The sequence below is a fragment of the Pelodiscus sinensis genome, chromosome 17, assembly GCF_052426305.1.
Source record: "Pelodiscus sinensis isolate ZL-2025 chromosome 17, ASM5242630v1, whole genome shotgun sequence".
NCBI classification, from domain to species: Eukaryota; Metazoa; Chordata; order Testudines; family Trionychidae; genus Pelodiscus; species Pelodiscus sinensis.
In genome coordinates, this window is record NC_143068.1 from 23,747,620 (window position 1) to 23,772,020 (window position 24,401).

Here is a 24,401-nt window from a genome sequence, read left to right on the forward strand (position 1 = left end):
TGGTATGCTTGCCTCAGTTCCTTTATCTTTCAACTTTTGACCAGAGTGTTCAGGACAGGCAGTGCGGAACACCTTCTGGAGGCTAATTATTGTGGCATGACCAACTGTGGTGTGTACACTGACAATCTGTCTATAGAACTTTGCTGCAAAAAAAGTTCTATGCCTCTTGTTGAAGGGGTTTTATTTTGTCAGCAAAGTAAGAGATCCTCCGGAAAAGGGCTTTATTCTGGAGGATCGCGCCAGTCTAGACGGCTTTTTTCCGGCTTTTCCCCAAGCCGGAGAAAAAAGCGGCGGACATGTTTATTTAAATCCGCGGGGGATATTTAAATCCCCCGCGGATTTCCCTATTCTGACTTACCTGCTTTGCATGACTTTTCCGGAATTAGGGGCCAGTGTAGACGTAGCCATTTTGTTTAGCTTTTTTGGAAAAACAAAACAAAGTTCCTTTTTTGTGTTCCATAATCTGATGTTAAAGGCATGAATCTGTAGTGTTTTGCCTTAATACACCTCTGCACAGTAGCTTGGTATGTGTTTTCTTATGGAAGTATAGGCCTGTAGTTGGTCATGAACTGCAGAAGCTCTCTAGTTGTTAATTTAAGATTGATTTTTCCTGTGTTCACTTATCCATCTGTTAGGTTTAGGGATATATCAATAAAGTGCTGTTTCTGTAGCTCGGAAGTTCTGATTAATTGTCAAAGCATTAACAATGAGATCCATTCTGTTTCAGAACATAAAAATGAACTGCTTCTTACTTGTAATGTCATGGCTTGTTTCCTTGAACAATAATTGATGTCAATTGCAGATGATGTCCATGAACTTGGAATTGTGTTGTTTACTTGCTAGGGACCTTGAGTGTGTGATCTTCTAACTCAGTCACAGCAGTATGGATTACATGTGTAGTGCAAGTATTATCAAGGGACATAAATTACAGCAATTAAAATTAGCTAGAGGAGAGAGAATGATGCATTATTAATTGCTGTGGTCATTAAAGGGCTGCAAAGAATCTAAAAGAAAATACAATGTCAATACTCAAGCACCAGAAGTGACAGATCGTGTGTGTGCAAAGACCAATGATTATATTTGGAGCCTGAGGTCATAAAGACATGGACAATTATACAAAGCTTTATGACTCTGCAGGTGGAGTGAAACTCATTCCAACATAGTAACAATATGTTAAAATGGAAATTTTATTATATTTCTACGACAATTATTTTCAGATGCTTACTCTTAGGGCCTTAATAGTATAATTTATTTCTTCCTAAAAATGTTTAGAATGTCTTTCTAGAGAAGTTTTAAACACCCCCAAGAGCATTCAAGAAATAAGCCTCCCACCACACACAAACACACACATGCCCTATAAGCAATCTGGCTAATTTAAGCAGAAAATGAACATTTCGTAGTGTAAATATTACAAGGTTTACTGTAACCTGAGCCTATATAAACAAGAATAAATCTTGCCATATTGAAGAATGAAGATTTAATTAAGAGACTCCTTATACCAGAGAAACAAAGACTTGCCAGTGTCGTGCTGAGAAATGACAATCTGATCCATAGGAGTCTCACGGTAATGTAGCTGTATATCACCCATTTAATTATTCATCAGCAGCCTTGTGAGTGAATCTCAGTGCTTCACTTATTACAAGGGAATTCTTTTTATTCTAAATATTGCTTGTCTTAGCTAAGAAATAGTGAATTTGTGGTGCCATAAATGTGATAAAACACTGAAAAAGAAATGTCTTTTGTTGGAGAGAAGTTTAATAATTAACTCACGAAGCAAAAAAGCCTATAAGTACCGAAGGTGTTAGGGAAAGGAATGTGCATTTTGGCACATAATGGAAACTTGTGCATATGGTAGCACTGACTAGTGAATTAAAATTCCTAAGCGGCTCTTTACTTTTTTCTCAGTGCTAGGTGTCACCAAGAGGATTTTTTGAGGGCTTATAAATACTTTTGCATTATAGTTTCCAAGAGTTTAGATTTCCAATTCATCTCATTCCCCTCCCTCCTAACCTCCTGCCCCGGAAGTTTAAACACTGTATGTGAATAGCTTTGCTGTGCAGTTCTCAAGGTGAATAGTGTCTGTTGGTTCAGAAAAGCCGAGTAATGTCTGAGTTCAATTACTGTGTTTTTATTAAGGCCTCTTTTAGCTGGTTTACTTTTGGGGAGGAAGGGAGAGAGGGCAGGGAATGTGCCACAGAATTATGGATCAACATGCAGGTACCCTCAAAATGAACATATATGCATGAACACTGAAAAAGCAGCAAAAATATGCTTCCATGTTTTAACTAGAAGCAACCATACACTGGCTAGTCCTTCTGCAGATAAATAAAGGTTATCATTTGTTTGCCTATATTTGGCTTTGTTATGCGCTGTTCTATTTAGTTAATAGAGTTAATAGTTAGTTAATAGTTTAGTTAATATTTAGTTAATAGTTAGTTAAGCCCCTGAAACAAGCAAGTGCTCTTGCCAAGTGCCAAGCAAGTGCCGGAAGGTATGTAGATGGGGTGGGTTCTGGTGTGGCTTAGGGGACAGGGCATTTGAACTGGAGCTGCGCTGGCACTTGGAAGGAAAATGTACTTACCTGAGAAAAAATCCAACCCTCATACGCTGAGCCTCATTTATACAGGTTGAATCTCTCTAGTCCGGCACTCTCTGTGGTCCAGCATGATCTTAGTTAGCTGGATGTCCACTTGTCATGGGTGTGGCCAAGTTTCCAGTGGTCCCATGAAGTTTGTTGACAGCCACCAGTCCTGCTCTCAGTGTTCTGTGCTGTTAGCTCTAATTTACCCATAAATGTCTTCTAAAAGCCCAATAAGTCGTAGAAGTGATGGTAATGCTGCTAGACAATATTGACCTTCTGTGGTTTGGCAAATTCTCAGGTTTGGCACCAGTCAAGTCCCGAGGGTGCTGGGCTAGAGAGGTTCAGCCTGTACTCGAAAGAACTAAGGCAAAAGTCTGTGGTATAGTATGACATTTTTCTCATTAGGTCTAAGGTTCCCTATCCTCTATATCAGTGGGAGAATAGTCTTTCTTACCTTGTTGAAGGACAAAAGGCAACACCAAAGAACCATATGTAACTACCACCAGGCGGAATGGACCTCAGGACCTCTGAAGCGGAGTATAAGAGCCTCTATCCTCTGAGCTAAAAGTCAGCTGGTTCCCAGCCCATGCTGTAGAGGTCTCTTGATCTTAACTCTTGCTGTGGTCTAAGTACCACTTGCACTGCTCAGTAACGACACTAGGCGGCTACGTCTACATTGGCATGATCTTGCACAAGAACTCTTTTGAGGAAGAGTTCTTGTGCAAAAACTCTTCCAGAAGAGAGCGTCTACACTGGCATGTGCTTTTGTGCAAGAGATGTGCTTTTGCACAAGACCATCCTTGCCAGTGTAGACACTCTCTTGCGCAAGAAAGCTCTGATGGCCATTTTAACCATAGGGCTTTCTTGCGCAAGACATTAATGTTCCCTGTCTACAGTGGCCTCTTGCGCAAGAACAGTTGTGCAAGAGGGCTTCTTCCTGAGCGGGAGCATCATTGTTCTTGTGCAAGAAGCACTGATTTCACACATTAGAACGTCAGTGTACTTGTGCAAGAACTCGCGGCCAGTGTAGACAGGCAGCAAGTTTTTGCGCAAAAGCACGTGCTTTTGCGCAAGATTGCACCAATGTAGACACAGCCCAGGTGTGTGGGTTACATACTTCCTCTAGATGAGGAAGTGCATCCTGAGCTTCAGAGACCCAGTTGAGATCCTGGATGAGCCCCACAGGGCAGATTTGAATCTGGGACCTCTGAAGCAGAGTATAGGAGTCTCTACCCTCTGAGCTAAAAACCAGCTGGCTTCCAGTCAGTGCTGTAGAGGTCTCTTGATCTTAGCTGTGGCTGTGGTCTAGGTACCACTTGCATTGGTCAGTAACCACGCTAGGGCTATGTCTACACTCGCGGTTTCTTGCGCAAGAATCTGCAGAGCGCCCACACTGCCCACTCGCTCTTGCACAAGGAAATTTACAGTACGGTGTGGTAAGAGAGGGCTCCTTGCGCAAGCGCTACACTCTTTTTTATCAGGTGTAAGCCCTCTTGCACAGGAGCTCTTGCGCAAGAGGGCAGTGTGGACGTTCGGCAGGGATTTCTTGTGCAAGAAAGCCTTATGGCTAAAATGGCCATCAGAGCTTTCTTGCGCAAGAGAGCATCCACACTGCCATGGGCGCTCTTGCGCAAAAGCACAGCTTCCACATGGCAGCGTGGATGTTTTCTTGCGCAAGACTTCTTGCACAAGAACCCTTGCGAAGCTGCCGATGTAGACATAGCCTAGGTGTGTGGGTTACACATAGGGGTCAGCTCATAAGGAAGATATGTTCCAATCATCTCTGTGGTAGTTCACTCTGGTCTTTTTATCTCAGAGTCTCTGGGTTAAAGTATAATAAATCAAGCACTTAAAATACAAGAAAACAGGTTTTTCTGAGGGTGGGGGGAAGGGGCTCAAGAGCAATCCAGGTGAGCTGGCTTCACTTGCACATGCTGCTTTTAGTAGTGTGAATACTGACCATTTTGTGTTCACGTAGGCAACTTATTAAATGTAATAGCAAGATAATTGTGTTCTGTTACTGCAGCAGAGTGCACCTCATGACTTCTGATTGCAACAAAATCAAAGAGCATCACTACACACACAGAACAGTAGCTATCATAAAGAAAAAGGTTGAGTCTCTTAGTTTTCCAAAGTTACCACGTCTTTTACTGGGAAGATTTAAAATCATTTAGAGCATGAATGTGGGGTTCTGAATGCGGGATTGTAATAGTATCACCAAATACATATTTTTAAAATTAAATCTCTAAAATTCTGGATTTTAACAACTGTTTGGCCAGAAACATCCATTTGTAAAAATCAGGAAAATATCTGAAGTAAATGGTACAGAATTCTGTGTGTTTGAGCCTCACCTACTACTCAGTAGAAGAATAGCCATGTGACAGCATTATGTACAAAAATGGAGTCAAACCTGTTTATCTCCCCACAGTCTCTATGCTGGAGCAAGATGCAGTAGCAGTGTCAGTCAGCTGGAGTATCCAGAAACACTCCTACTAAGCTCACGGAAGAGGCCAATCACACCAGGGTTGTAAGGAAATGCAGGGTACCTGGGATGCTTGTGAAAACCAATCTCAATTTGCACTGAGCATGTGCCATCTTCTCACAGCCTCTAGGTGCTGTCTGGACTACACGTGTCCCCACAGAGAGACTGAACATCATCCATCCCAGGGCAACAGGACCTTTCTGCAATAGCTTGCCTAGCTACTCTCAAAATATGACTCCCGTAGGAAGCCAGGCAGTGCAGAGGAGGAAGCAATTTGGCTAAAATGCAGAGAGGTGAGAAATGGATGTGTGTGGGGAAGAACAGGAATAGATGAGGGGGAGCAGATGGAGGGGAGGCAAATAGTATGTGATTGCATAATTACAGACAGGATCATCATAACACATACGCATAAGGAGTCTGAATTAAGATTACACACAGGCATTTAATTCTGGCACTTCCTAACTTTTGACTTTTCAACCTTAGCACTCCTCTAATGTAGGGCTGCTATTTAAATGTAATTACTAATATAAATTTGTTGGGGTTCACAGCAGTGGCAAATAAAATGATGGTGCTCCTGCCTAAAGAAGCTCACAGTCCAATCCACCACAGTGTGAGTGACTGACCGCAGAAAGAAAAAATGTTAGGGACAAGAGTCCAAGACTTTGAAAAACGGCTAGTGATTTTAGGTACCAGTTTTAATGTGCTCAACTGGAGGTGCCTTTTAAGGGGAGCCTGACTTTCAGACAGTGCTGAGCACCATCTCTGAAAATTGAGCCCTCTCCTCCTCCACACCGTGTATATGCATCTAGAGATTCATCATTGCTGATCTTCCCTTCCTAAATAACTGTGTCATATATCACATTTTGAAAGGTCAAAGCCTTCTGTGTAAAGAAGTTTGCTATAATCTTCATTTAATTATGTGGCTTTATTGTTCCCCAGAAATGTCTCCACCCTTTATCTTGAAATTTTCATTTGCTCTGTTTTTGGGGGGCAGGGAGTCTGTCTTTTCTGTATCCGTAGAGACAATTTTTCAGTAACTCAGTGGCTGACACACCTTCAGTTATTCACTCCCACCTCGAATGTGGAAGTTTGTTAGAAATGTTTGTCATTCTAAATAATTTGCAGTTGAGTTCTGCCAAAACATCTTATTTTAGTCTCCAATTGGAGACATCAAAATGGGCTCTGGCAGATGACATGAATTTCCTCCTGCAGATTAAATCTAGAATAAACAGCCCTTGACAGATAATTAGTGTAGACTAGTACTCTTGACTGAAATATTATTGGTAAAATTGGTGACTCACACTTTCCGCCCTAACAGGAGGTAATTTTTTCAGTTTCAAGAATAGATATTTCTATATCCTGGAATATCCAGTGATTAGTAGGGTTTTTTTTCCTCCTGTTTGTTTTGGCAGTTGAGGATAAGAGCTGAGGGGGAATTGATGATATACTGACCAATAAGATGGGTTATGATTGGAATTACCCAGCGGCATTGCACAACAACGCCTATGCTGCTGAATTCGTGGCTTGATGTATGTCCATAGCTCATGTTTGATTGTATGTGAAATATGCTGAGTTGAAGCAAGGTTATTGGACCAGATTCTCCACTGCATCATAGCAGTTTTACACTAGTGTGTTGCTTTGGTCATAGGAGTCACTCCTGGCATATTAAGCCAATTGCCTGTCTCCTATTTTACAAACAAAGAACAAAAAATGTTATCTGGTTTGATAGTAAGAACTCTGGACAACTTAGGAATTAAGAAGGCCCCCAGATAGAGAAGATGCTGAGAAGGAAAAATAATATTGTATTTCAACATTGGAAGGGGTGTGTGGAAGGTGAGGTGTAATAGTGTTTTCACTCCCAAGTTCCAAAAAATGTAGCACGGGGCTTCATTGTAATAGGACATAGACATGGGGGTAGATCTTCAACTGGAGTGGACTGTCATAGTTCCATTAAAATCTCTTTAGTAGAGCTTATGCCAGTTCACATCAACTGAGAATCTGTCTCAGAAGATTGAAGGAGGAATCTCAAGCTCCAGGTTTTTGGAAGGAGTTATCTTTCTTTACTCTTGTTTTCTTAATATTTGGAAACAATCCCTTATTTCATTGGCAAGAAGTAATTCTTCAAGGGTACGTCTACACTACAGAGTTATTTCGAAATATCTAATTTTGAAATAGTTATTTCGAAATAACACGTCTACACAAAAAATGCATTTTGAAATAGCATTTGGCTATTTCGAAATAGCGCGTCCACACTGAGTGGACACTGAATCGTATTTAAGGCCGGCCTGAACCAGTTTTGGCAGGGCATCAGGTCAGGAGTTACTTTGTGTGGCTGCTGCCTGAGGCTATCTGAGGCTTATGCTTAAAGGGACTCCCCTTGGACAGCCAGTTCTCAGGTTTCCCTGCTTGCTTGCCTACCTCGATGAGGGACAGCAAAGCATATTTTACTCTGCATGCTCTTGTTGCCCTCACTCGGGACACTACAGTACTCTGCAACATGGAGCCAGAGCTGGGCACTCTGGTGCGTCTCTTGGATGCGTTGCTGTGAGCCTGGCTGCACTTTCTGTAGGCTGCCATCCGGGAGGTCCATCGGGGGGCTGTCAGTATCCAGGAGGCCCTGCGGGAGAGCTTCCACCCTGAGCACTAAGAGCCTCCCTGGTGTGCCCCACTGGGGGCTTGTGCCTTATTCCTCCCCCACGTCCTTCCACTTACCCCTCCCTAACCCCCCTTCCTGATATCAAATAAAATACACGGATTTTCATGAACACAAACTTTCTTTATTTAACAAAACTGGGGGTGGGGAATGAAACTCTGGTGAGACTGGGGAAAGGAGGTAGGAGAAGGGAGGAGAGAAGGTGGGAGAGAGGAGGGGGAAACCTGAGAGGAGGGAGCTGGAAGAGGGAAGCAAGGGGAAGAAGGGGGAGGGGAAGCTCAGGGTTGGGGGACTCGCCAGGCCAACTGTCTCCCAGCACCGCAGGTGCAGAGGCCTCGGCGTCCCCGGGGGTATGGGGAGGACAAGGAGGGTGTGGAGGGAGAAGTGGGAGGGGGAGAAGGAGTGGGAGGAGGAGCAGTAGCTGGGGAGGCATCAGGCACTGGAGCGGCAGGAGGCAGCACGCTCTGCACCAGGGTCTGCAGGTGCTGGCAGATGGAATGGCCCTGGGCAAGCTGCTCCCACCAGAGCTGCAGGTCTTCTTGCACCCAGTGCTGCAGGGTGCGGTGCAGGACTCACAGTGCCCCCAAGTGCTGCTGTTGGTACCCCTCCATTGCATGGATGGTCCTGCGGAGCCCTTGGGTGTAGGAGCATGTCCCGGGTGGTGTGGTGCGCCCTGCATGTGCAGGTGGTGTGGTTGTGGAGAAACAAGAGAAGTGGTCAGTTATCCCTGGGGACACAGTGGGTGAAGCCTAGCTCCCCTCTACAAGGTGAGGATGACCGTTCCCTGCATGATCAGAGCCAATGTGCTTGCACAGAAGCCATGTTCAGAATGTCCTGCTATCCCTGGGAGTGGGAACTACCCCAAGACTGCACCCATGCCTCTGTGCTGTATATAGTGTGGGGGAGGGAGGGAGATGACCCCTGCCTCTGTGTAGAGTGGCCTTGTGGAGGGAGGGCATCCTGCAGTGTCCCACCCCAGAGCCAGGAGAATGTCATGCCTCTTCACACATGCATGTGGCTAACAGGGTAAGGCCCCTGTGTGGCAGCCAGCTGGGGCCACATGCCCAGGGGAGACATGGCACATTCTCGCACATGCACAGGTTGCTGCGTGATCGGTGGACAGCAAGGCCCACATGCGCAGTCCCTGGTTTCCGTACCCCTCCCCTCACATAAAGGGACAGTGATGGCACTCACCTGTTGTTGCCTCCCTGGCCTCAGATGACACCGGCCACAGGTCTGCTGGGTGGCTTGGGGGGTCTCTTCCTCCTCCTTCTCGATGTCCTGGTCAGGGCCCTCTGCCTCAGGGTTGACAACCACCTGGGGGGCATGGACCATCCCACCTCCCAGGACGCGGTCCACGGTGTTGAAATAGGGGCAGCTTGGTGTGTGTGCTCCTAGTTGGGAGCTGCTTCCTGTGGCCCTGGCATATGCCTGCTGAAGCTCTTTTATTTTCATCCACACCTGCTCGTGGGTGCAGATGTGGCCTTTGCTAGCCATGCTGGCAGCTATCCTGCCATAGACAGCCGCATTCCTCCGTCCAGTGCATAAATCATGGACCATGGAGGATTCCCCCCAAACCTGAATGAGGTCCATGATCTCTGCACTGGACCAGAAAGGTGCCTGCCTTTTCCGGCCTCTTGCAGGCTCCTGGGAGCTGGCAGACTGCTCCTGGGGAGCGGTGGAGGGCTGACTGCCGGTGGCTTGCTGGCTCATATTGGGGCCACTGGGTAAGGGACAGGACAGACTGTTTGTTGAGCTGGCAGGCTTGGAGCTGGCACAGGCACTGTGGCCAGACTACATCCCTTTAAGGGCTCCAGGGAGGAGAGTAGTTTTCTTGGTTGTGGCCAGAGTGGCCAGCAGGGCACCCTGGAAAGGGCTGAAAGCCCTCTATTTCGAAATAAGCATCTACACAGCACTTATTTTGAAATAGCAATTTCGATATTGGCGTTATTCCTCATGGAATGAGGTTTACCAATTTCAAAATAAGCCCTCCACTATTTCGAAATAGCTGTTGGCTTATGTAGATTCTAGTGAAGTTATTTCAAAATAATGGCTGTTACTTCAAAATAACTTTGCTGTGTAGACATACCCCAAAGGAATAGCAGTGGTAATAATATTTAGCCTTAATAAAGCATTTCACATCTTCAATAATTGTACAAACAATTCAGCCAGTAATTATTAATATCCTCACTTTGCAGATAGGGAAGCTGAGAGAGAGATCAGTAGCTGATTTTTAGAGGTGTAGTGTACATACAAATGCCACTGATTTCAGTGGAGTGCTTAGCTTTCAGGCCATGAATACTCCAGATAAGAGGAGTTGGTATTAGTGCAAGATTAGAATTCAAAACTTCTGGCTTCCAGACCTTCCTCTTTGTGTAAAAACAGGTCCCTGAATTATGTTGTTAACTATTTTTGAATCCCTCAGTGTGCTAGGTGTCCAAAAATGTGCTATTTTACTCACTGTCATTGTGGTTTTTTTCTTTTCTACAGGCAGTCCCCGGGTTACGTACAAGATAGGGACTGTAGGTTTGTTCTTAAGTTGAATCTGTATGTAAGTCGGAACTGGCGTCCAGATTCAGCCGCTGCTGAAACTGATCTGTTTCAACAGCGGCTGAATCTGGATGCCAGTTCTGACTTACATACAGATGCAACTTAAGAACCCCAGGCCTCCCCAAGTCAGCTGCTGCTGAAACTGATCAGCGGCTGATTCCAGGAAACCGGGGGCAGAGCAGCTCTGCCTCGGGCTTACTGTAGTCAGCCCCTGGTCAGTTTCAGCAGCGGCTGACTTGGGGACGCCTGGGGCAGAGCAGCTGGGGTGCTGCTGGGTTGCTCCAGTAGCGCCGCTCCTCGGCGCTACTGGAGCAACCCAGCAGCACCCCAGCTGCTCTGCCCCAGGCGTCCTGATTCAGCCGCTGCTGAAACTGACCAGCAGCAGCTGAATCAGGACGCCTGGGGCAGAGCAGCTGGGGTGCTGCCGGGTTGGTCCAGTAGCACCGAGGAGCGGCGCTGCGGGACCAACCCAGCAGCGCCCCAGGTGCTCTACCCCAGGCATCGTGGGCAGAAAAGCCTGGTCTGCTGCGGGGGGGGGCACTAGCTGCGCCGCTCCCCCCCTCCCCCCCCCAAGCAGACCAGGGAGATGCGGAGCAAAGCCGCGGAGGACGTCCGCAGCGGGACAGCCCAGGCGCGCCGCGACTTTCCCGCTGCGGGCGTCCTCCGCAGCTTTGCTCCCCATCTCCCTGGTCTGACCAGCAGACCAGGGAGACGGGGAGTAAAGCCTCGGAGGACGCCCGCAGCGGGACAGCCGCGGCGCGCCTGGGCTGTCCCGCTGCGGACGTCCTCTGCGGCTTTGCTCCGCGTCTCCCTAGTCTGACCAGCAGACCAGGGAGACGGGGAGCAGCTTTTCTCGCGGGCGGTGGGACCGCGGCTCATCTGGGTGTCCCGCCGCTCCTGTCCTCCGGGGTGAGAAAAGCCCCGTTCGTAACTGTGGATCCGACATAAGGCGGGTCCACGTAACTCGGGGACTGCCTGTATTATTTTTTGCATTGTTACTGTGTCCACACCTATACCATGTCAACGAACACTTAAAAGTAAGCTCAGAGAATATGTCCTTATTTCCTTTTTAATGAGAGAAAAATCAAGAGTTCCTTTTTTTGAGTTCAGGTAATTTGAAAACTGCAGCTAAAAGAAGAGCTTTGGTACTACTATGTGCAATAAGGACAGGCTAACTGCTTTCCCAAGTAATGAGAATGTGAAGCGACTCAGAGAAAAGTGATGGCAATGATTAATTCTCTGTTGATGTGAATGACCTTGTTTAACTTTGTTCAAGAACTCGTCATAGTTGCAGTCAGGTGGCTCATTCAAGCAAAGGTCTATCAATCAGACAGTAATTTAAAGATGCTTGTTTGATGTGATTGTTCCTCCCTTGGCCTGGACTGAATTGTGGCTAGTTGGGTGACTAAAGTGATGAGCATTATATGCTATAACTGTGTCCAGTGGGACCAGGAGCAGCTTGAGGCCAGCTGCAGCAGCTGGCGCCCCAGGCGGAACGCGCGATCGGTGCCCCACCTGCAGGACTGTCAATGGACTGACATCATCATCGGGTGCCCCGGGCACCCTGTGATGTCATCATCGGGCGCCCCGGGTAGCGGCGCCCTAGGTGGCAGCCAAGTCTGCCTATAGTCACGGGCTGCCCCTGAGAGGGACCAAATATGATACGGGTACTTGAGCCCATGGGATTATCAGTGGGGCTGTAGTGAGGCAGACTTCACAGGGACTAAAAGGTGACCATTGTACCCGCAGCACCAGTGCTATGCACACAGATTTCTCTTACGGGGTGGGAAGAATGAGCACAGCTTAGAGTAATGAAGTCTACAGAGTCAACTCACTCATTGCACCATAATTACAGGCAAAAACCCACTGAAAAAACATAGAATAGCCGGATTGCTCGTTTTGTGCCTCTGCTGGGAACAGTGTAGTGGATCCTCAGTGGGCTGTAGAACCTCTTTGGTAAATGATTCAAGAGCTTCAGAAAAGGGCTTGATTTGTTTTTCCATTGCTTCTGACAAGGAACCACATTCTGTCAGTTACACTGGTATGCTCTGCTGAAGTCAACAGAATAGTACTGGTCTAACTGAAAGCAACAACAGCTAAGCAATAACAAGGCAAAGGTTATGAGGCTGGCAAAGAAAGGGCAGTGATGATTCTATGAAAGAACTACAGGAACAAGTTGTGTTCCTTTTTACGTTTGGAAGACAACAGATTTCTCTCCATTTTTGCCTTTAAATAAGAGAACTTGTATAACTGCAAAAAACCTGGACATATTTAGCTACGGTTGGAGCTATTTTCACTTTTTCCTCTCTGTTGTATAAAGTGGTATGTGATCAGTGTTGCTGTGTAACACTCTGGCTGTGTCTACATTGGCATCCCTTTCCGGAAAAGGGATGCTAATGAGACCAGTCGGAATTGCAAATCCGTGGGGGATTTAAATATCCCCTGCGGCATTTGCATTTACATGGCTGCTGCTTTTTTCCGGCTCGGGGTTTTTGCCGGAGAAAAGCGCCAGTCTAGACGCGATTCTCCGGAAAATAAGCCCTTTTCCGGAGGCTCCCTTATTCCTACTTGAAAGTACTTGAAAGTGTCTCATTAGCATCCCTTTTCCGGAAAGGGATGCCAATGTAGACACAGCCTCTGATTTGGGGTTGAATGTATCATAAGTGTGCAGATTTATGGTAGAATACTTTGCCAGGTGTTACTGGAAAGTTATGATTTTAGTTCCTTCTCTCCTGCCGTCCCCTCGCCTCTGTATTTTTGGGACCCAAGAACAAAGACCAGAATTTTTTGTTTTTACTTTGTTGGCTTATAAGAAGCAAGCCTGCTTAGTAAAACATTACAGTGTGTTCTACCTTATTTACATAGGTTTGCCTATTGAAATGCTACAATAAAGGCCTTTATTTTGGGTGAAGATTAATTGTAGACAAACAAGATATCCTTCAGTTTGAATTAAATATTCTAACACTCCACTGGCAGAAAATGCCTTGCATTTTTCTTCTTGTTGAAGTTTGAATTTGTAAAACTCCCTCCATCAGCTCAGTTTAATCTTTCCCAGAAACATTTGTTTGCTAAGCAGAGCCCTGCTTCATAGTTTATGGTCTCCTGGGGGTATCTACTTTAATTTTCAGTTTATTATAATTTGCTTTCTTTGTTGACTTTTCATTTAATCATAACTTGGGATATTGTCTGGCTATTTCCCAAGGTTTGCAGCCCTCCTGCCCTGTGCATTGTCACTTTTGATTAAGCAGTTATAAAGCCCTTTACCCACCTTCTAAAGGGTAAAAGTCAAAAATCAATAATGTGCCGGTCCTCCCCAAGTGTAGTAGCAGTCAGAGGTAAATGAATGATTAAACATGATGAATAACAGTGTAATGGAAGACGCAAAGTAGGGGAAAGTGCTCACTTTAGCCTAAACTCTGAGATTTATTGCTGAATACTACAAATAATGGAATCATCAATCTTCCAAGGACTAAAAAAGGCATCTAATGCAGTAAGTTTAAAAAGCAGTGAAAGAAATCTTATCTTCTCATCCTTACCCGCTGTGGTCCAGCTACTCTGCAATATTGCAATACCCATTGCATAAGTAACCAGTGAGAAAGCTTTGTCGTGTAAATAGAATACTGTTTACATGATTTCCCCAGATAGTAATACCGGGGTAAGGTGATTTCTAGCTGTAAATCGTTTTTTTCCCTCTGTATTGTTCTTAAATATTTGTTTGTATCGATTTAGCTTGCAGTTTGCTGCTTTAAGTTCATTAGCTTTTTTAGACAGCACTACGGCCAGTGGTTGCTGTTTTGCCCTCTCTTATAATGAACACTAAATAGACAGCCTTTAAAAGGCAGCATCTAATTTATATGAATAGATTTAGTAAAACCACATATTGAAAAAATACCAGTAATTTGTAGACTCTTGTACTTCACTTTTGCTCTGTGGCTGATTTAAGGTGCCGCAGTGCAGTATGCTAGCACAAGGTGTTCGCAATAAAATGGAATAAGAAAAAATGTACGCTGTTGCCACACTCCAGTTTTTATTTTCTAATTCCAGGGTATTTAATGCATCCTGACTACAATTTTTCTCATTTTTGCTGCTGTAGATACTCCATTGAATCCAGTGTAAGTGAGGAATGGGTTGAATTCTGATCTCTGCTATACTTGCCTAAATTCAGAATTCTATATGAGACTTCAAAGGATTTATCCTGATTTTAGCCTGGGGTAACTGAGATCACAATCTCTCTTTATAAAATTTTATTTAAAACTATATTGCTAGGAGCCTCTTCCTATGTGCATCTTGTATGGATATGATTCATGGCATAATATTAATAAAATATTTCAGTTCAAATGCATGTTGATATTTTCTTTGGAGTAAAAGAAGTTAATACAATCAATTCAAATGCATAAAAGACTTGAAGATATGCAAAAGGTCTGAGTGATACCAAATTGCAAGCGTAGAGTAGGTCTATAACATGAGACCGAGGTAGTATAATATGTATATTGTATATGCTAAAGAAGAGAGTAAATTGAAGATTGCTAAGAATATAAGGTGTAGAATATCATTAAAAAAGTGAGCAGAGCGTCTAAGAGATAGTGAGAGTAATTTAACGGTAGAAGTGCTCGTTATTGCTGAACATCTAAATTAATTCTATGCTTGACTTTTCATGAGAGAGAGTGGAAGACTGTTACCTGAAAAAGAAATACACTTTTTAAAAAAAGAAAAAAAGTACTGAGGAAACTGAAGGTCAGTCAAGAAAACATAATATATAGGATTTGTTGAAGACCACAGGCATAGCACTTCAGACTGAGATCTCCTCAGATCTCTGTGGTTAAACACTGTGCTGGGAAGGAAGAATTCCTAGGAATACCAGCTGCTGCAGGAAATACTGTTGAGGTCAAAGAGGAACAAAATGGGAAAGAAGTGTCTAAGGTGGTTTTAAGCCACGCTTGGGACCCAGAGGCCTGTCTGGTACAGCATCCTGTTCCTAGTCACCCATAGGCACGGGTGGGCAATAATTTTTGGTAGGGGGCCACACCAAGATTTCGGAACATGGTCAAGGGCTACACTTTTCTATGGAAGAGTTTTGAAGTGTAGGATGGAGGTTGGATACAGAAGGGCGCATGGGGTAAGGGACTGAGGTGCAGGATACAGTGTGAGTTCTGAGAGGGAGTTTGGGTGAAGGAAGGGGTTGTGACCTGGATCAAGGGATTGGGGTGTTGGGTCAGGGAGGGTCTATGGGTGCAGGAGAGGATGCTGGCCTTGGGGGAGTGGGATTACAGGGGGTACAGGGTTTGGGAAGGAGTTGTGGCCTGGGGCGTGTGTGTAGAGGATTTGGATGGTGACCTGGGGGAGGGAGTTGAGGTGCAGGAGGCTTTGGCTGGGAGGTGCTTACTTGCAACTGGGCTGAGCTCCCTGCCTACTGCAGCCCCACATTACTTCAAACTGCAGGCTGCTCCCTCCATGTGGCTCTCAGCCCTGGGAAGGGGAAGAGGCTTGCACTGACCCCATCCCCAAGCTCTCAGCTCCTATTGGCTGGTTGTTTCTGGCCAATAGGAGCTGAGAGATTGGCTTAGGTCAATTCTTATTGGTCAGTTGTTTCCAGCCAATAGGAGCTGAAGATTGGGCTGGGGGCAGGGAGATCTTATAAAGCCTTCTTCCTCCCTCCAGAGCAGAGAGCCACACAGACTGCAGTTTAAATAGCAGCAGTTGTGTGCCTGACATGACAGTCCTGGCAGGGTGGTCTGTGGGCCAGATCTAGTGGCTTGGTGGGCTGAATCCGGCCCACGAGTGAAATCTTGCCTATCCCTGCCCACAAGGCACAACGCTAACCAGAATCTCAACAGATCTGTGGACCCCACACCACTTCTCCCTTCACCGCTCTTCTACCTATGCTAGAGCTTTAAAAGGGGCTTATAGAGGCTGTCTTTTGTAGCATGACGCTGCGAGAGAGGGGAGGGAATTCTTCCCTGGCCAGATCTAGAAATTTTTTGTGCTGCTTTATGTTGCTTCCATCTCCTTCACTGGCTCCTCTTCTTGAGTCAGATTTTTTAAAAAAACAACAACCAGTATTGCGCTAGGAGTCACTTGTGCTTCTTCCTGGAGTTGTCTTTTGGATAAGAACTAAAATTGCAATTCTGAGAGCTCTTAATCATTTAGAGCCCTTGGCATTTTTTGCTAGTGATGTGTTAATTTCTGCTTCCTAGTCAATTTCTGGCTTGGGCACTTGAATCTTGTTTCTTTAAATTCTCCCTGTACTTTTAATTGGATACAGCATTATTATGCAGGTACTCATTACTTACATTGCCATGTCTCCTCTGTGGAGACCACTCAACCCCTTTCATCTTTCCCATGTAAACTCTTTCACCCTGATATCCCATTATCTTTGTGTCTCTCTTGACCTATTAACCCCTTGGAAACACTTCTGTAGTGATCCATTCACTCTTTGTTTCCCCTTCAGGACTTTTTTGAAGTCCCATTACCTCTTACATACCTTTTCTGCAGTATTCATGTGTCTTCTGTGAGATTTAGGAGATAGGCTATACATTTGATTTTGTATTATGGTCCTCTTGGTTTAATGCTGTTTCTCAAAAAGGCCAGAGAGCTAGCGGAGAAATAGGCTACATACAGTCTGCTCTCTAGATTTCTCGCACAGTGACATTTCCCAGCAATCCAATCGGGCAGTGACTTCTGTCATTTATTACACATACAATTAATTTGCCTGGGGTTCTGGTATTGATCTTCCAGGCCCATAAAAGACAGCTGTTTTAGCCCCTGCTCCTGGAAGAGCAGAATGGGATCCTGAAGTATTTTCCAGTTACTACCCCATGGCTAATGTGCATGAGAGGTCTGTAGCTATTTTCCTTATAAATCTGTAAGAACACTGTCAGAAAGGCCTTCTAATGTTGAGGAAAGTTGTGAATGAATTATCTCTTAGAGCTGCAGAAGAGTGGATGTTTATACTGTGTTGCTGGTCAGTTCATTAATGTTGGGTATGAACAGTCAGGATTCATTGTTGAAATTTTATGTCAGTGTGACTGGAAACAGCTTTGGATTAGTTTAGAATTTTATCATACAGTCTGTTGTTTCATGTTGGCTTTCCTTCTGCATATGATTTGTCCATCCTTTTTTGGCCCCATTGGCCTGTGCCAATTTTCATTAAACATTTAAATGAGAGGGGATAAGTACTCATGGACTTATTTGTCCAATCTGACCTAGATAATAAATATATATGATTAATCTTAACTGTTCCTTCCCTTCTGACATTTCAGAGTATCTCTGGGACAAATATGTTCTATAGCTGCTGTAGCTTTGTTGTCATCAGCGTAGTTACACCAGAGATAAATTTGACCTATGATTTAAAAAATAAACTGAAACTAAAGCTGAACTCTTAATTACTAGTTTCAGGCAACAACTTCTATTTCCTTTCTTGCTACACTGCTTCTTTCCTCATTCATCACTAATGAGTAATGCCCTTCACATCTGGAATTTGGAACCAGTCAAGTTATGTTGCTGGAGGATCTATCTACTCTTCTGCTCAGACCCCCAGATTTCCTGCCTCAGGTCAACCATCTTGCTTTAATTTTTAATTTAATTTTTAACTTTATTTTTTATTTGTTGTCATGTAATTGTGACATCATATGAGCTCCTAGCTCCTCTCCCGCTCTCCTGAGGGGCAGAATCACTGGGATATTGAAGTGCTAGCCCTTCTAGCTTCTCCAGTACAACACCCATCAAGCAGGGCTCCCCTATCCCTTGCTGCAGCAACTGAGAAACCCTGAAAGCCCTGAGCCAAGTGAGAGGTACTATAGATGGTTTTCCAGAAGCCCGAGAGGGTGAGAGGTGCTCTGAGGCCACCAGCTGCATACTCTCACTCCTTCATCTGGATCTGGACCATCTGGACTTTGGAGGAGAAGAGTAGGCCAGCAAGGATTCTCCACAAGCTTCGCTCATGCATTTCTGTGTCCAAATGGTACTCAGCTAGGAAATGTCATTCACTGAACTGGTCAAATAACACTTCTGATGAGAGCTTATCAATCCAGGGACTGTGTCTTTACTTATACATTGCCTAGCACAATGGAGTCCAGGTCTCTAGATGCTACAATACAAATAATAATAATCACAAAGTTCTAGTGATATCAGCTATATCAAAGTTTATCTAGGATGTTTGACTGGATTCCTATACAAGCTGCATAGAAAAATGGGTACTATCCCTAGTCGCCTTCTTTAGGCAGGCACATTGGTTTCCCTATTTGAGAACCAGCCAGTGTCAAGAATAGTCAGAATGGCATATTAGACAAACCTAAGGCTGGCTTTTGTTGTCATGCCTACAAAAGACAGAGCTTAGAATTGGTCCTTTAAAGTCTGCAAGAACCACCCTACCGTTGTAATGAGGAAAAGGTTATTTTTACAGTTCCAGAAATATCTCTATTCAAGTTCTTTCCACAAATCCTGGGACAACATTCTCCTATCATTTTATTTTAATTTCTGCTGAAAGTTCTGGAAAGTTCTGAGGCATTTCTAATGCTCCAAAAATACATCCCAAGCACTGCCTCTTGTACCCTCTCCATTTTATACTATCCAAAATGCCAGGGCCTCAGAAATATTGCAAGCAGTACATTAAAATCCTGCATCAGTTGGTGTGCTAAGCATCTGGGAAACTTTTAAGTGGTGTCATGAGATGGATGTGCCTTTTCCCTCAGGGGTGAGGTACCGGGTCTCTGAGGCCCCTCAAAGGAAGTTCTACCCCACATGTGTCCCAGTTCCAATGGCCCAGGGCCAACAGCCACCCCACGTCCCTATGAGGCAGTCAGGTCCATAATTAGTAATACAACTCCCTTCCCTCAGGGAAGTGAAGCTTAATGGCCAGAATCAGTAATACTATTCCTTTTTCTCAGGTCAGTGGGGCCTAGCGGCCAGAGTCAGCAATGACATTCCCATAGCAACGCTCCCTGCTCTCAGGGCAGTGAGGCCTAGTGACCAGGGTCAGTAACTACACTCTCTGCTCTCAGGTCATTGAGGCCTAGTGGCCAGAGTCAATGTCAACTGTGTGGTAGGGGGACCTGGGCCCAATCTTTCCACCAGGTTCCAGCCCAGGGCCCTGTCAGCGGTGGAGTGGCCCCCACTAGCTCAGCAGGCAATCCATCCAGCTCGGGGAGTCTAACTCCCTGCACTGGGCTACTTCCTACTGAACTTGCAATAGCAGCCTTCTTTGCCATTGTCCTCCGGATGGGGGGCTTCTCTGGCTGTTCATTGCTGACTGACCTCCCTGGGTCGGTCTGTCTGCCGTTTTTCTTCTGGAGCTCTGTCGGCATCTCCTTCCCCGGGAGCCATCAGCCCAGACTGAACTGCTCCACCAGCCTTTATAGCTGGTTTCCAGCTGGAGCATGGCCAGCAGGGCTGGGGCTCTTGATTAACCGTTGCAGGTCGAGTATGGGATTTATACAAGGAGTAAGAATCGAGGCTCCTTTTATAAGATCCCTAGTGGTGATGTGGAGGAAAGTGTAGGAGCCTCTTCTGGCGAAGATTTGCAAAGGAAGATTCTATTCTTCTGCAAAGACATCCTTTGGGTAGCCTGTTTTAATGGCGTGGTTCCTACATATCTCAAATTTCAAAAGTCTTTTATATTGTGGAGAATTTCCATTTTCTGCCTGCTATTCAGCTATAATAATTAAAACTCTGCTTCTCCTCCTCCCCATACTTCTGTGGTTCACTGCTCGCTACTTCCCATTAGTGATAAATGAGGAAAGAAGCTGTGCAACAGATTGAGAAATTTCTTATCTGATCATTTTCTTTCTGTTTTCAGCTTCTCTGCTCCTTCATCCCATCCTCCTAGTCTGGTAAATGACCAGAATGTTATTTGTAACATTTTTTGTCTCCCTGGAGACATAAACATATAATTGCCTTAAAATGAATACATTGTATCAAGTTGTTGTTTTTTGCTAATTACCAGAGTTACTACAGCTTCAGAAAAACTCTCTTGGTTACATTTGTTAAAGTCAGGGTTTAGTTCAGCAATGTTTGACCACCTCCATGTTCCACAGGTGGGGAACATTATACTTTAAGGATGAATGAAGAGAAAAACTGGAAAGAGAAAAATTAACAGATAATAAATGTTTCATTCTCCATAGCAGGTGCTGATATAGTCATCCATAGTAAAAGTTCTCAAAGTTATGATTGAGTCAGGCATTACCTTCACATTTATATCTATATTAGTGAAATCAATTTTTATATTACCTGATAAACATTAGCAAAATTCAACCTCTCCTTGCCTGATACAAAGATCTTTGCCTAAACTCTTTTCTTCCTCTAAATAGATTATAGCAATCCCAACATATGACAGGAATATTCCTACAGATACACTCCTTTCCAGCCGAATTTCATTTCCGTATGTTCTTATAGTGATATAGTCCTTTACACACAGGAACAGAATTACTTTTTCCTCTGCTGAATGCTTGCTGTGGTTACCAGTATGTTTCCTGGTGTCTTCATTGCTTCTCTCTGCCTGCAAGAGGCTGCTGTGGTAGTTTGTAGGATGTAGTTGATTTTGTTCTGCCTGATCTCAGGTGCATAATACATTAGAATTGATATTTCAGAATTCCTTCGTGATGACAGGACTTCTGCATGAATGCAAGGCCCATTAATCCGGAGATGAATTTCATTTCAACACCAAGGACTTGAAAAACATGGTCATGCATCTTCATCGTCATTTATTTGTCAATATGCTTGTGTGTGCCAACATCAGTGGATTTTACCAGACGTTCATCAGGATGCCTCTGCATATGGGAGGGCAAGTTCTGTTCCTAGACATTTTAGTTATGGATACATAGTAGTTTATTATTCAGTTAGCTTGACAGGTTCATTATTCTTTCCACAGAAATACAAACAACAAGAGTTAGTTGTTCTGATCCTTTGAGCAGTATTTAGTGAGAGCTTAATTCATGTTAAGATATTTCAAAGTGTTCTTCTGAGAGCTTAAATGATTAAGGAAAATAATTTTAACACATACCTATTGATGTTACAGCTACTATCACTTGACTTGAAATAAATAATTAAAACTGTCTGATATTTCATAGCTGTATGTGTGTGTGTGTGTGTGTGTGTGTGTGTGTGTGTGTGTGTGTTGACAAACATGGCATAAGTCAATCAGGCAGCAAAGAGGAATGTTGAGTTTGAAAGCTGTCTGCAGACATGCATCCTAGTGCATTGTAGTATCTGATGAAATAAAACATGATACCATTTTAAAGAGCACTTGGCATGGACTCCCAGATCACAGGTGTACCATTTATGACTATTACTGATTTTTACAGAATTCTATTCTCCAAATGGTAGAGTCATAAAGGCCCCAGTTTTTAATGTGCTTCCATGACACTAAGGGTATGTCTACACTAGCTCGTTAATTCGAGCTAGGTAGGCAAATCAGGCAACCGGAGTTGCAAATGAAGCCCGGGATATAAATATCCCAGGCTTTATTTGCATGTTCCCGTCCGGCTGCCATTTTTAAATCCCCTTAATTCGAACGAACTGCCTGCAGCTACACGCGGCAGTTTAAAGTTAATCTGAACTAAGTCTTTAGTTCAGATTAACTGTTACTCATCATGGAATGAGGTGTAACAGTTAATCCAAACTAAGGGTTTAGTTCAGATTAACTTTAAACTGCCGCGTGTAGCCGTGTAGGCAGTTCGTTCGAACTAAGGGGATTTAAAAATGGTGGCCGGACGGGTACATGCAAATAAAGCCCGGGATATTTATATCCCGGGCTTCATTTGCAACTCCGGTTGCCTGATGATGAAAGATAAACATAGGGCTCGTGTTTCAAAACAGTGAAGACTGAATTTTAATTACAGTCAGTCCCCGATTTACGAATGCATTATGGACCAAACGCTTGGCCGTAACTCGGAATGGTTGTAACTCGGAACCCATTGAGTTACATTGCGACCGAGCTGTTCATAAGCGCGGATCACGTTTGTAACTCGGAGCCCGCATTTATGACCGCTTTGGTCGTAAGTGTGGATGGTCGTAAGTCGAAGTGGCTGTAAGTTGGGGACTGGCTGTTCTTTTGTTGATACTCACTGCCTCCTAGACATACCCAACAAAACTTCTAGGCTACTTTTTCACTGCCAGTTCTTCTGGCAAAAAAGATGCTAATGAGGGACTTATTAGCATAAGTCACTATCTCATTAGCATATTTTCTGCCGGAAGAACTGGCAGTGTAGATGAAGCCCTAATCAGGTATTTGTTCTTAAGCTAACCAATATTTTGAAGGGAATGGTGCTTGTAATTACAGATGCACATAGAAAGGAAGGGAAGGTGAATCAATATATAAAAAGAATATGGTATATAAGCCTGAAGATGGAAAATAGGCTATTGTGTAAGGCTTCAAAATTCTCTCCAAAGACCAATTCATAGATACGCTGTTATGCTTGTGTACAACAGGATGGTTTATATGGAAATAAACAGATTAGTGTGTTCTCTGTAAAATAACTGGCATGTGTCTGCTATATAAATCTCTGGGGTGTCTGATAAATATGCAGTATCAGGCGCATTTCTTAAAGAAACATTGCCATTAATTTGGTGCCTTTTTTAAATTAAAAAAGAAACACCTTTCCCTGTAAGATGACTCTCAAAAATCTCTTGAGGGTTTGTTTTTGTTTAAGCTTGCTACCCTGCCCCTCACTATTTTATACCTTGTGCCTTTTGTCTTTGACTCTATTTATTTATTTTGGAAATTGCAGTTTTACTAAAGGGTTTCAGTTCCTCTCCAGCTTGACTTTTCTAATCTAGAGTTTCACAGAACATCATGCATATAAACTTTGGCTCATTTATTGAGCTTGCCAGGGCATGTTTCTTTTGAAAGCTCCAAAAGGGCTTGCAGAGGCCGTATTTTTCCTGCAGACAGTGCAATATATAATGACATTTGTTCCTGTAGAGGTTCACTAGACAAGCCATGGGGCTCACTGTAGATCCTAAGCTCTTCTTGTTCATGAGAGGTATCAGGGCTGGCCCACAACATTTTGGCACCTGAGGTGGGGTCCTAGTGGCATCACCCCACAGTCTGGCACCTGAGGCGGCTGCCTCAGTTCGCCTCATGGTAAGGCCAGCCCTGAGAGGTATGCAAGTTGTTTTAACTCTGGTTTTACATAAGTTCTGTCGCAGACCATGTATGCTTCTATGTCATACTGCTCCTAAAGTAGAACAGTGTTACAATCCATACACACATTTATCCATCCAACTGCTTACGGCTCCATGTGATGCTCCAGAATAGAACAAACAACCTAGGGCTCTGAAAACACAACGCTTTACCCTGTGACCTAAATGAGCAACTGCACTGACAGAGACAGTAGGCAGAACTGATACACACTTGCAGTAGTTTCTCACTTGGGTTTGTGGCAAAAATGCTGCAGCCAGGTGCCTAACCCCTAATCCGGGCATTAATCTTCATTGGTAATAGGTGCAGTAACATTCCGCTTACAAAATACAGTCCAGTCATCCTGGATACCATCTAAAAAAATAGAATAACCATCTCTAGTTATTTGCTCTGCTGCATTTCTATTGAGTCCTTTCTTGGACAGAATCCCATTGAATCCAGTTTGTAAACAGAATGTAAACTGAGTCAATACTGGAGATTTTTGTCTTGTAGAAACTTCGTTACATTTAATTTAGGTCTATCTAAATTTGTGCTTAATAGGACTACTCTGCTGTCATGTACCATTGCTGTTAATGTTAGTGTGCCTATACTATTCTGCAACAGCAGATGTTTAGGTGAGCAGATTCCGTTCTCAAATCACTCTTTATATCTAGTTTGATCCTACTGTGCTCAGAATAAAATACTAATTATAGCCTTAGTACTAGCAATCTGTTCTGGGCTAAAAATATTCTGTTACATTCTCTCATCCACAGGTTCTACTTATTTTGGAAAATACATGGTGAGTTTTTTAAAAAAACGTAGTATGACTTATAGAAAAGGCTTTAAAGTGCTTAATTGTGAGAAAAAATGACTATTAATGAAAGGCTTGATATTCAATAATCACTTATGTAATCAATAAACATATTTTATGCTCAAATAATGGTTAAAAAGTGGTGTTTTGTAATGATTAGAGAGTCTTAGATTGATGAACAATAGGCATGCTTATTATATCAATGGCAAC

At 43.9% G+C, this 24,401-nt stretch overlaps 1 protein-coding gene across 8 annotated transcripts in view; it reads left to right on the top strand.

Annotated features, from left to right (window-relative positions):
• The window catches only part of SULF2 (sulfatase 2), a 311,690-nt gene that overhangs the window by 142,022 nt on the left and 145,267 nt on the right, over positions 1 to 24,401 (top strand). The window contains exon 1 of one of the 8 annotated variants that reach the window (XM_014578120.4): positions 5,337 to 5,356. The exons of the other annotated variants lie outside the window; for them this stretch is intronic. The gene's annotated coding sequence lies outside the window, so the exon portion shown is untranslated. Of the gene's footprint in view, positions 1 to 5,336; positions 5,357 to 24,401 lie in introns of those variants that run through there. 8 annotated transcript variants of the gene reach the window in all.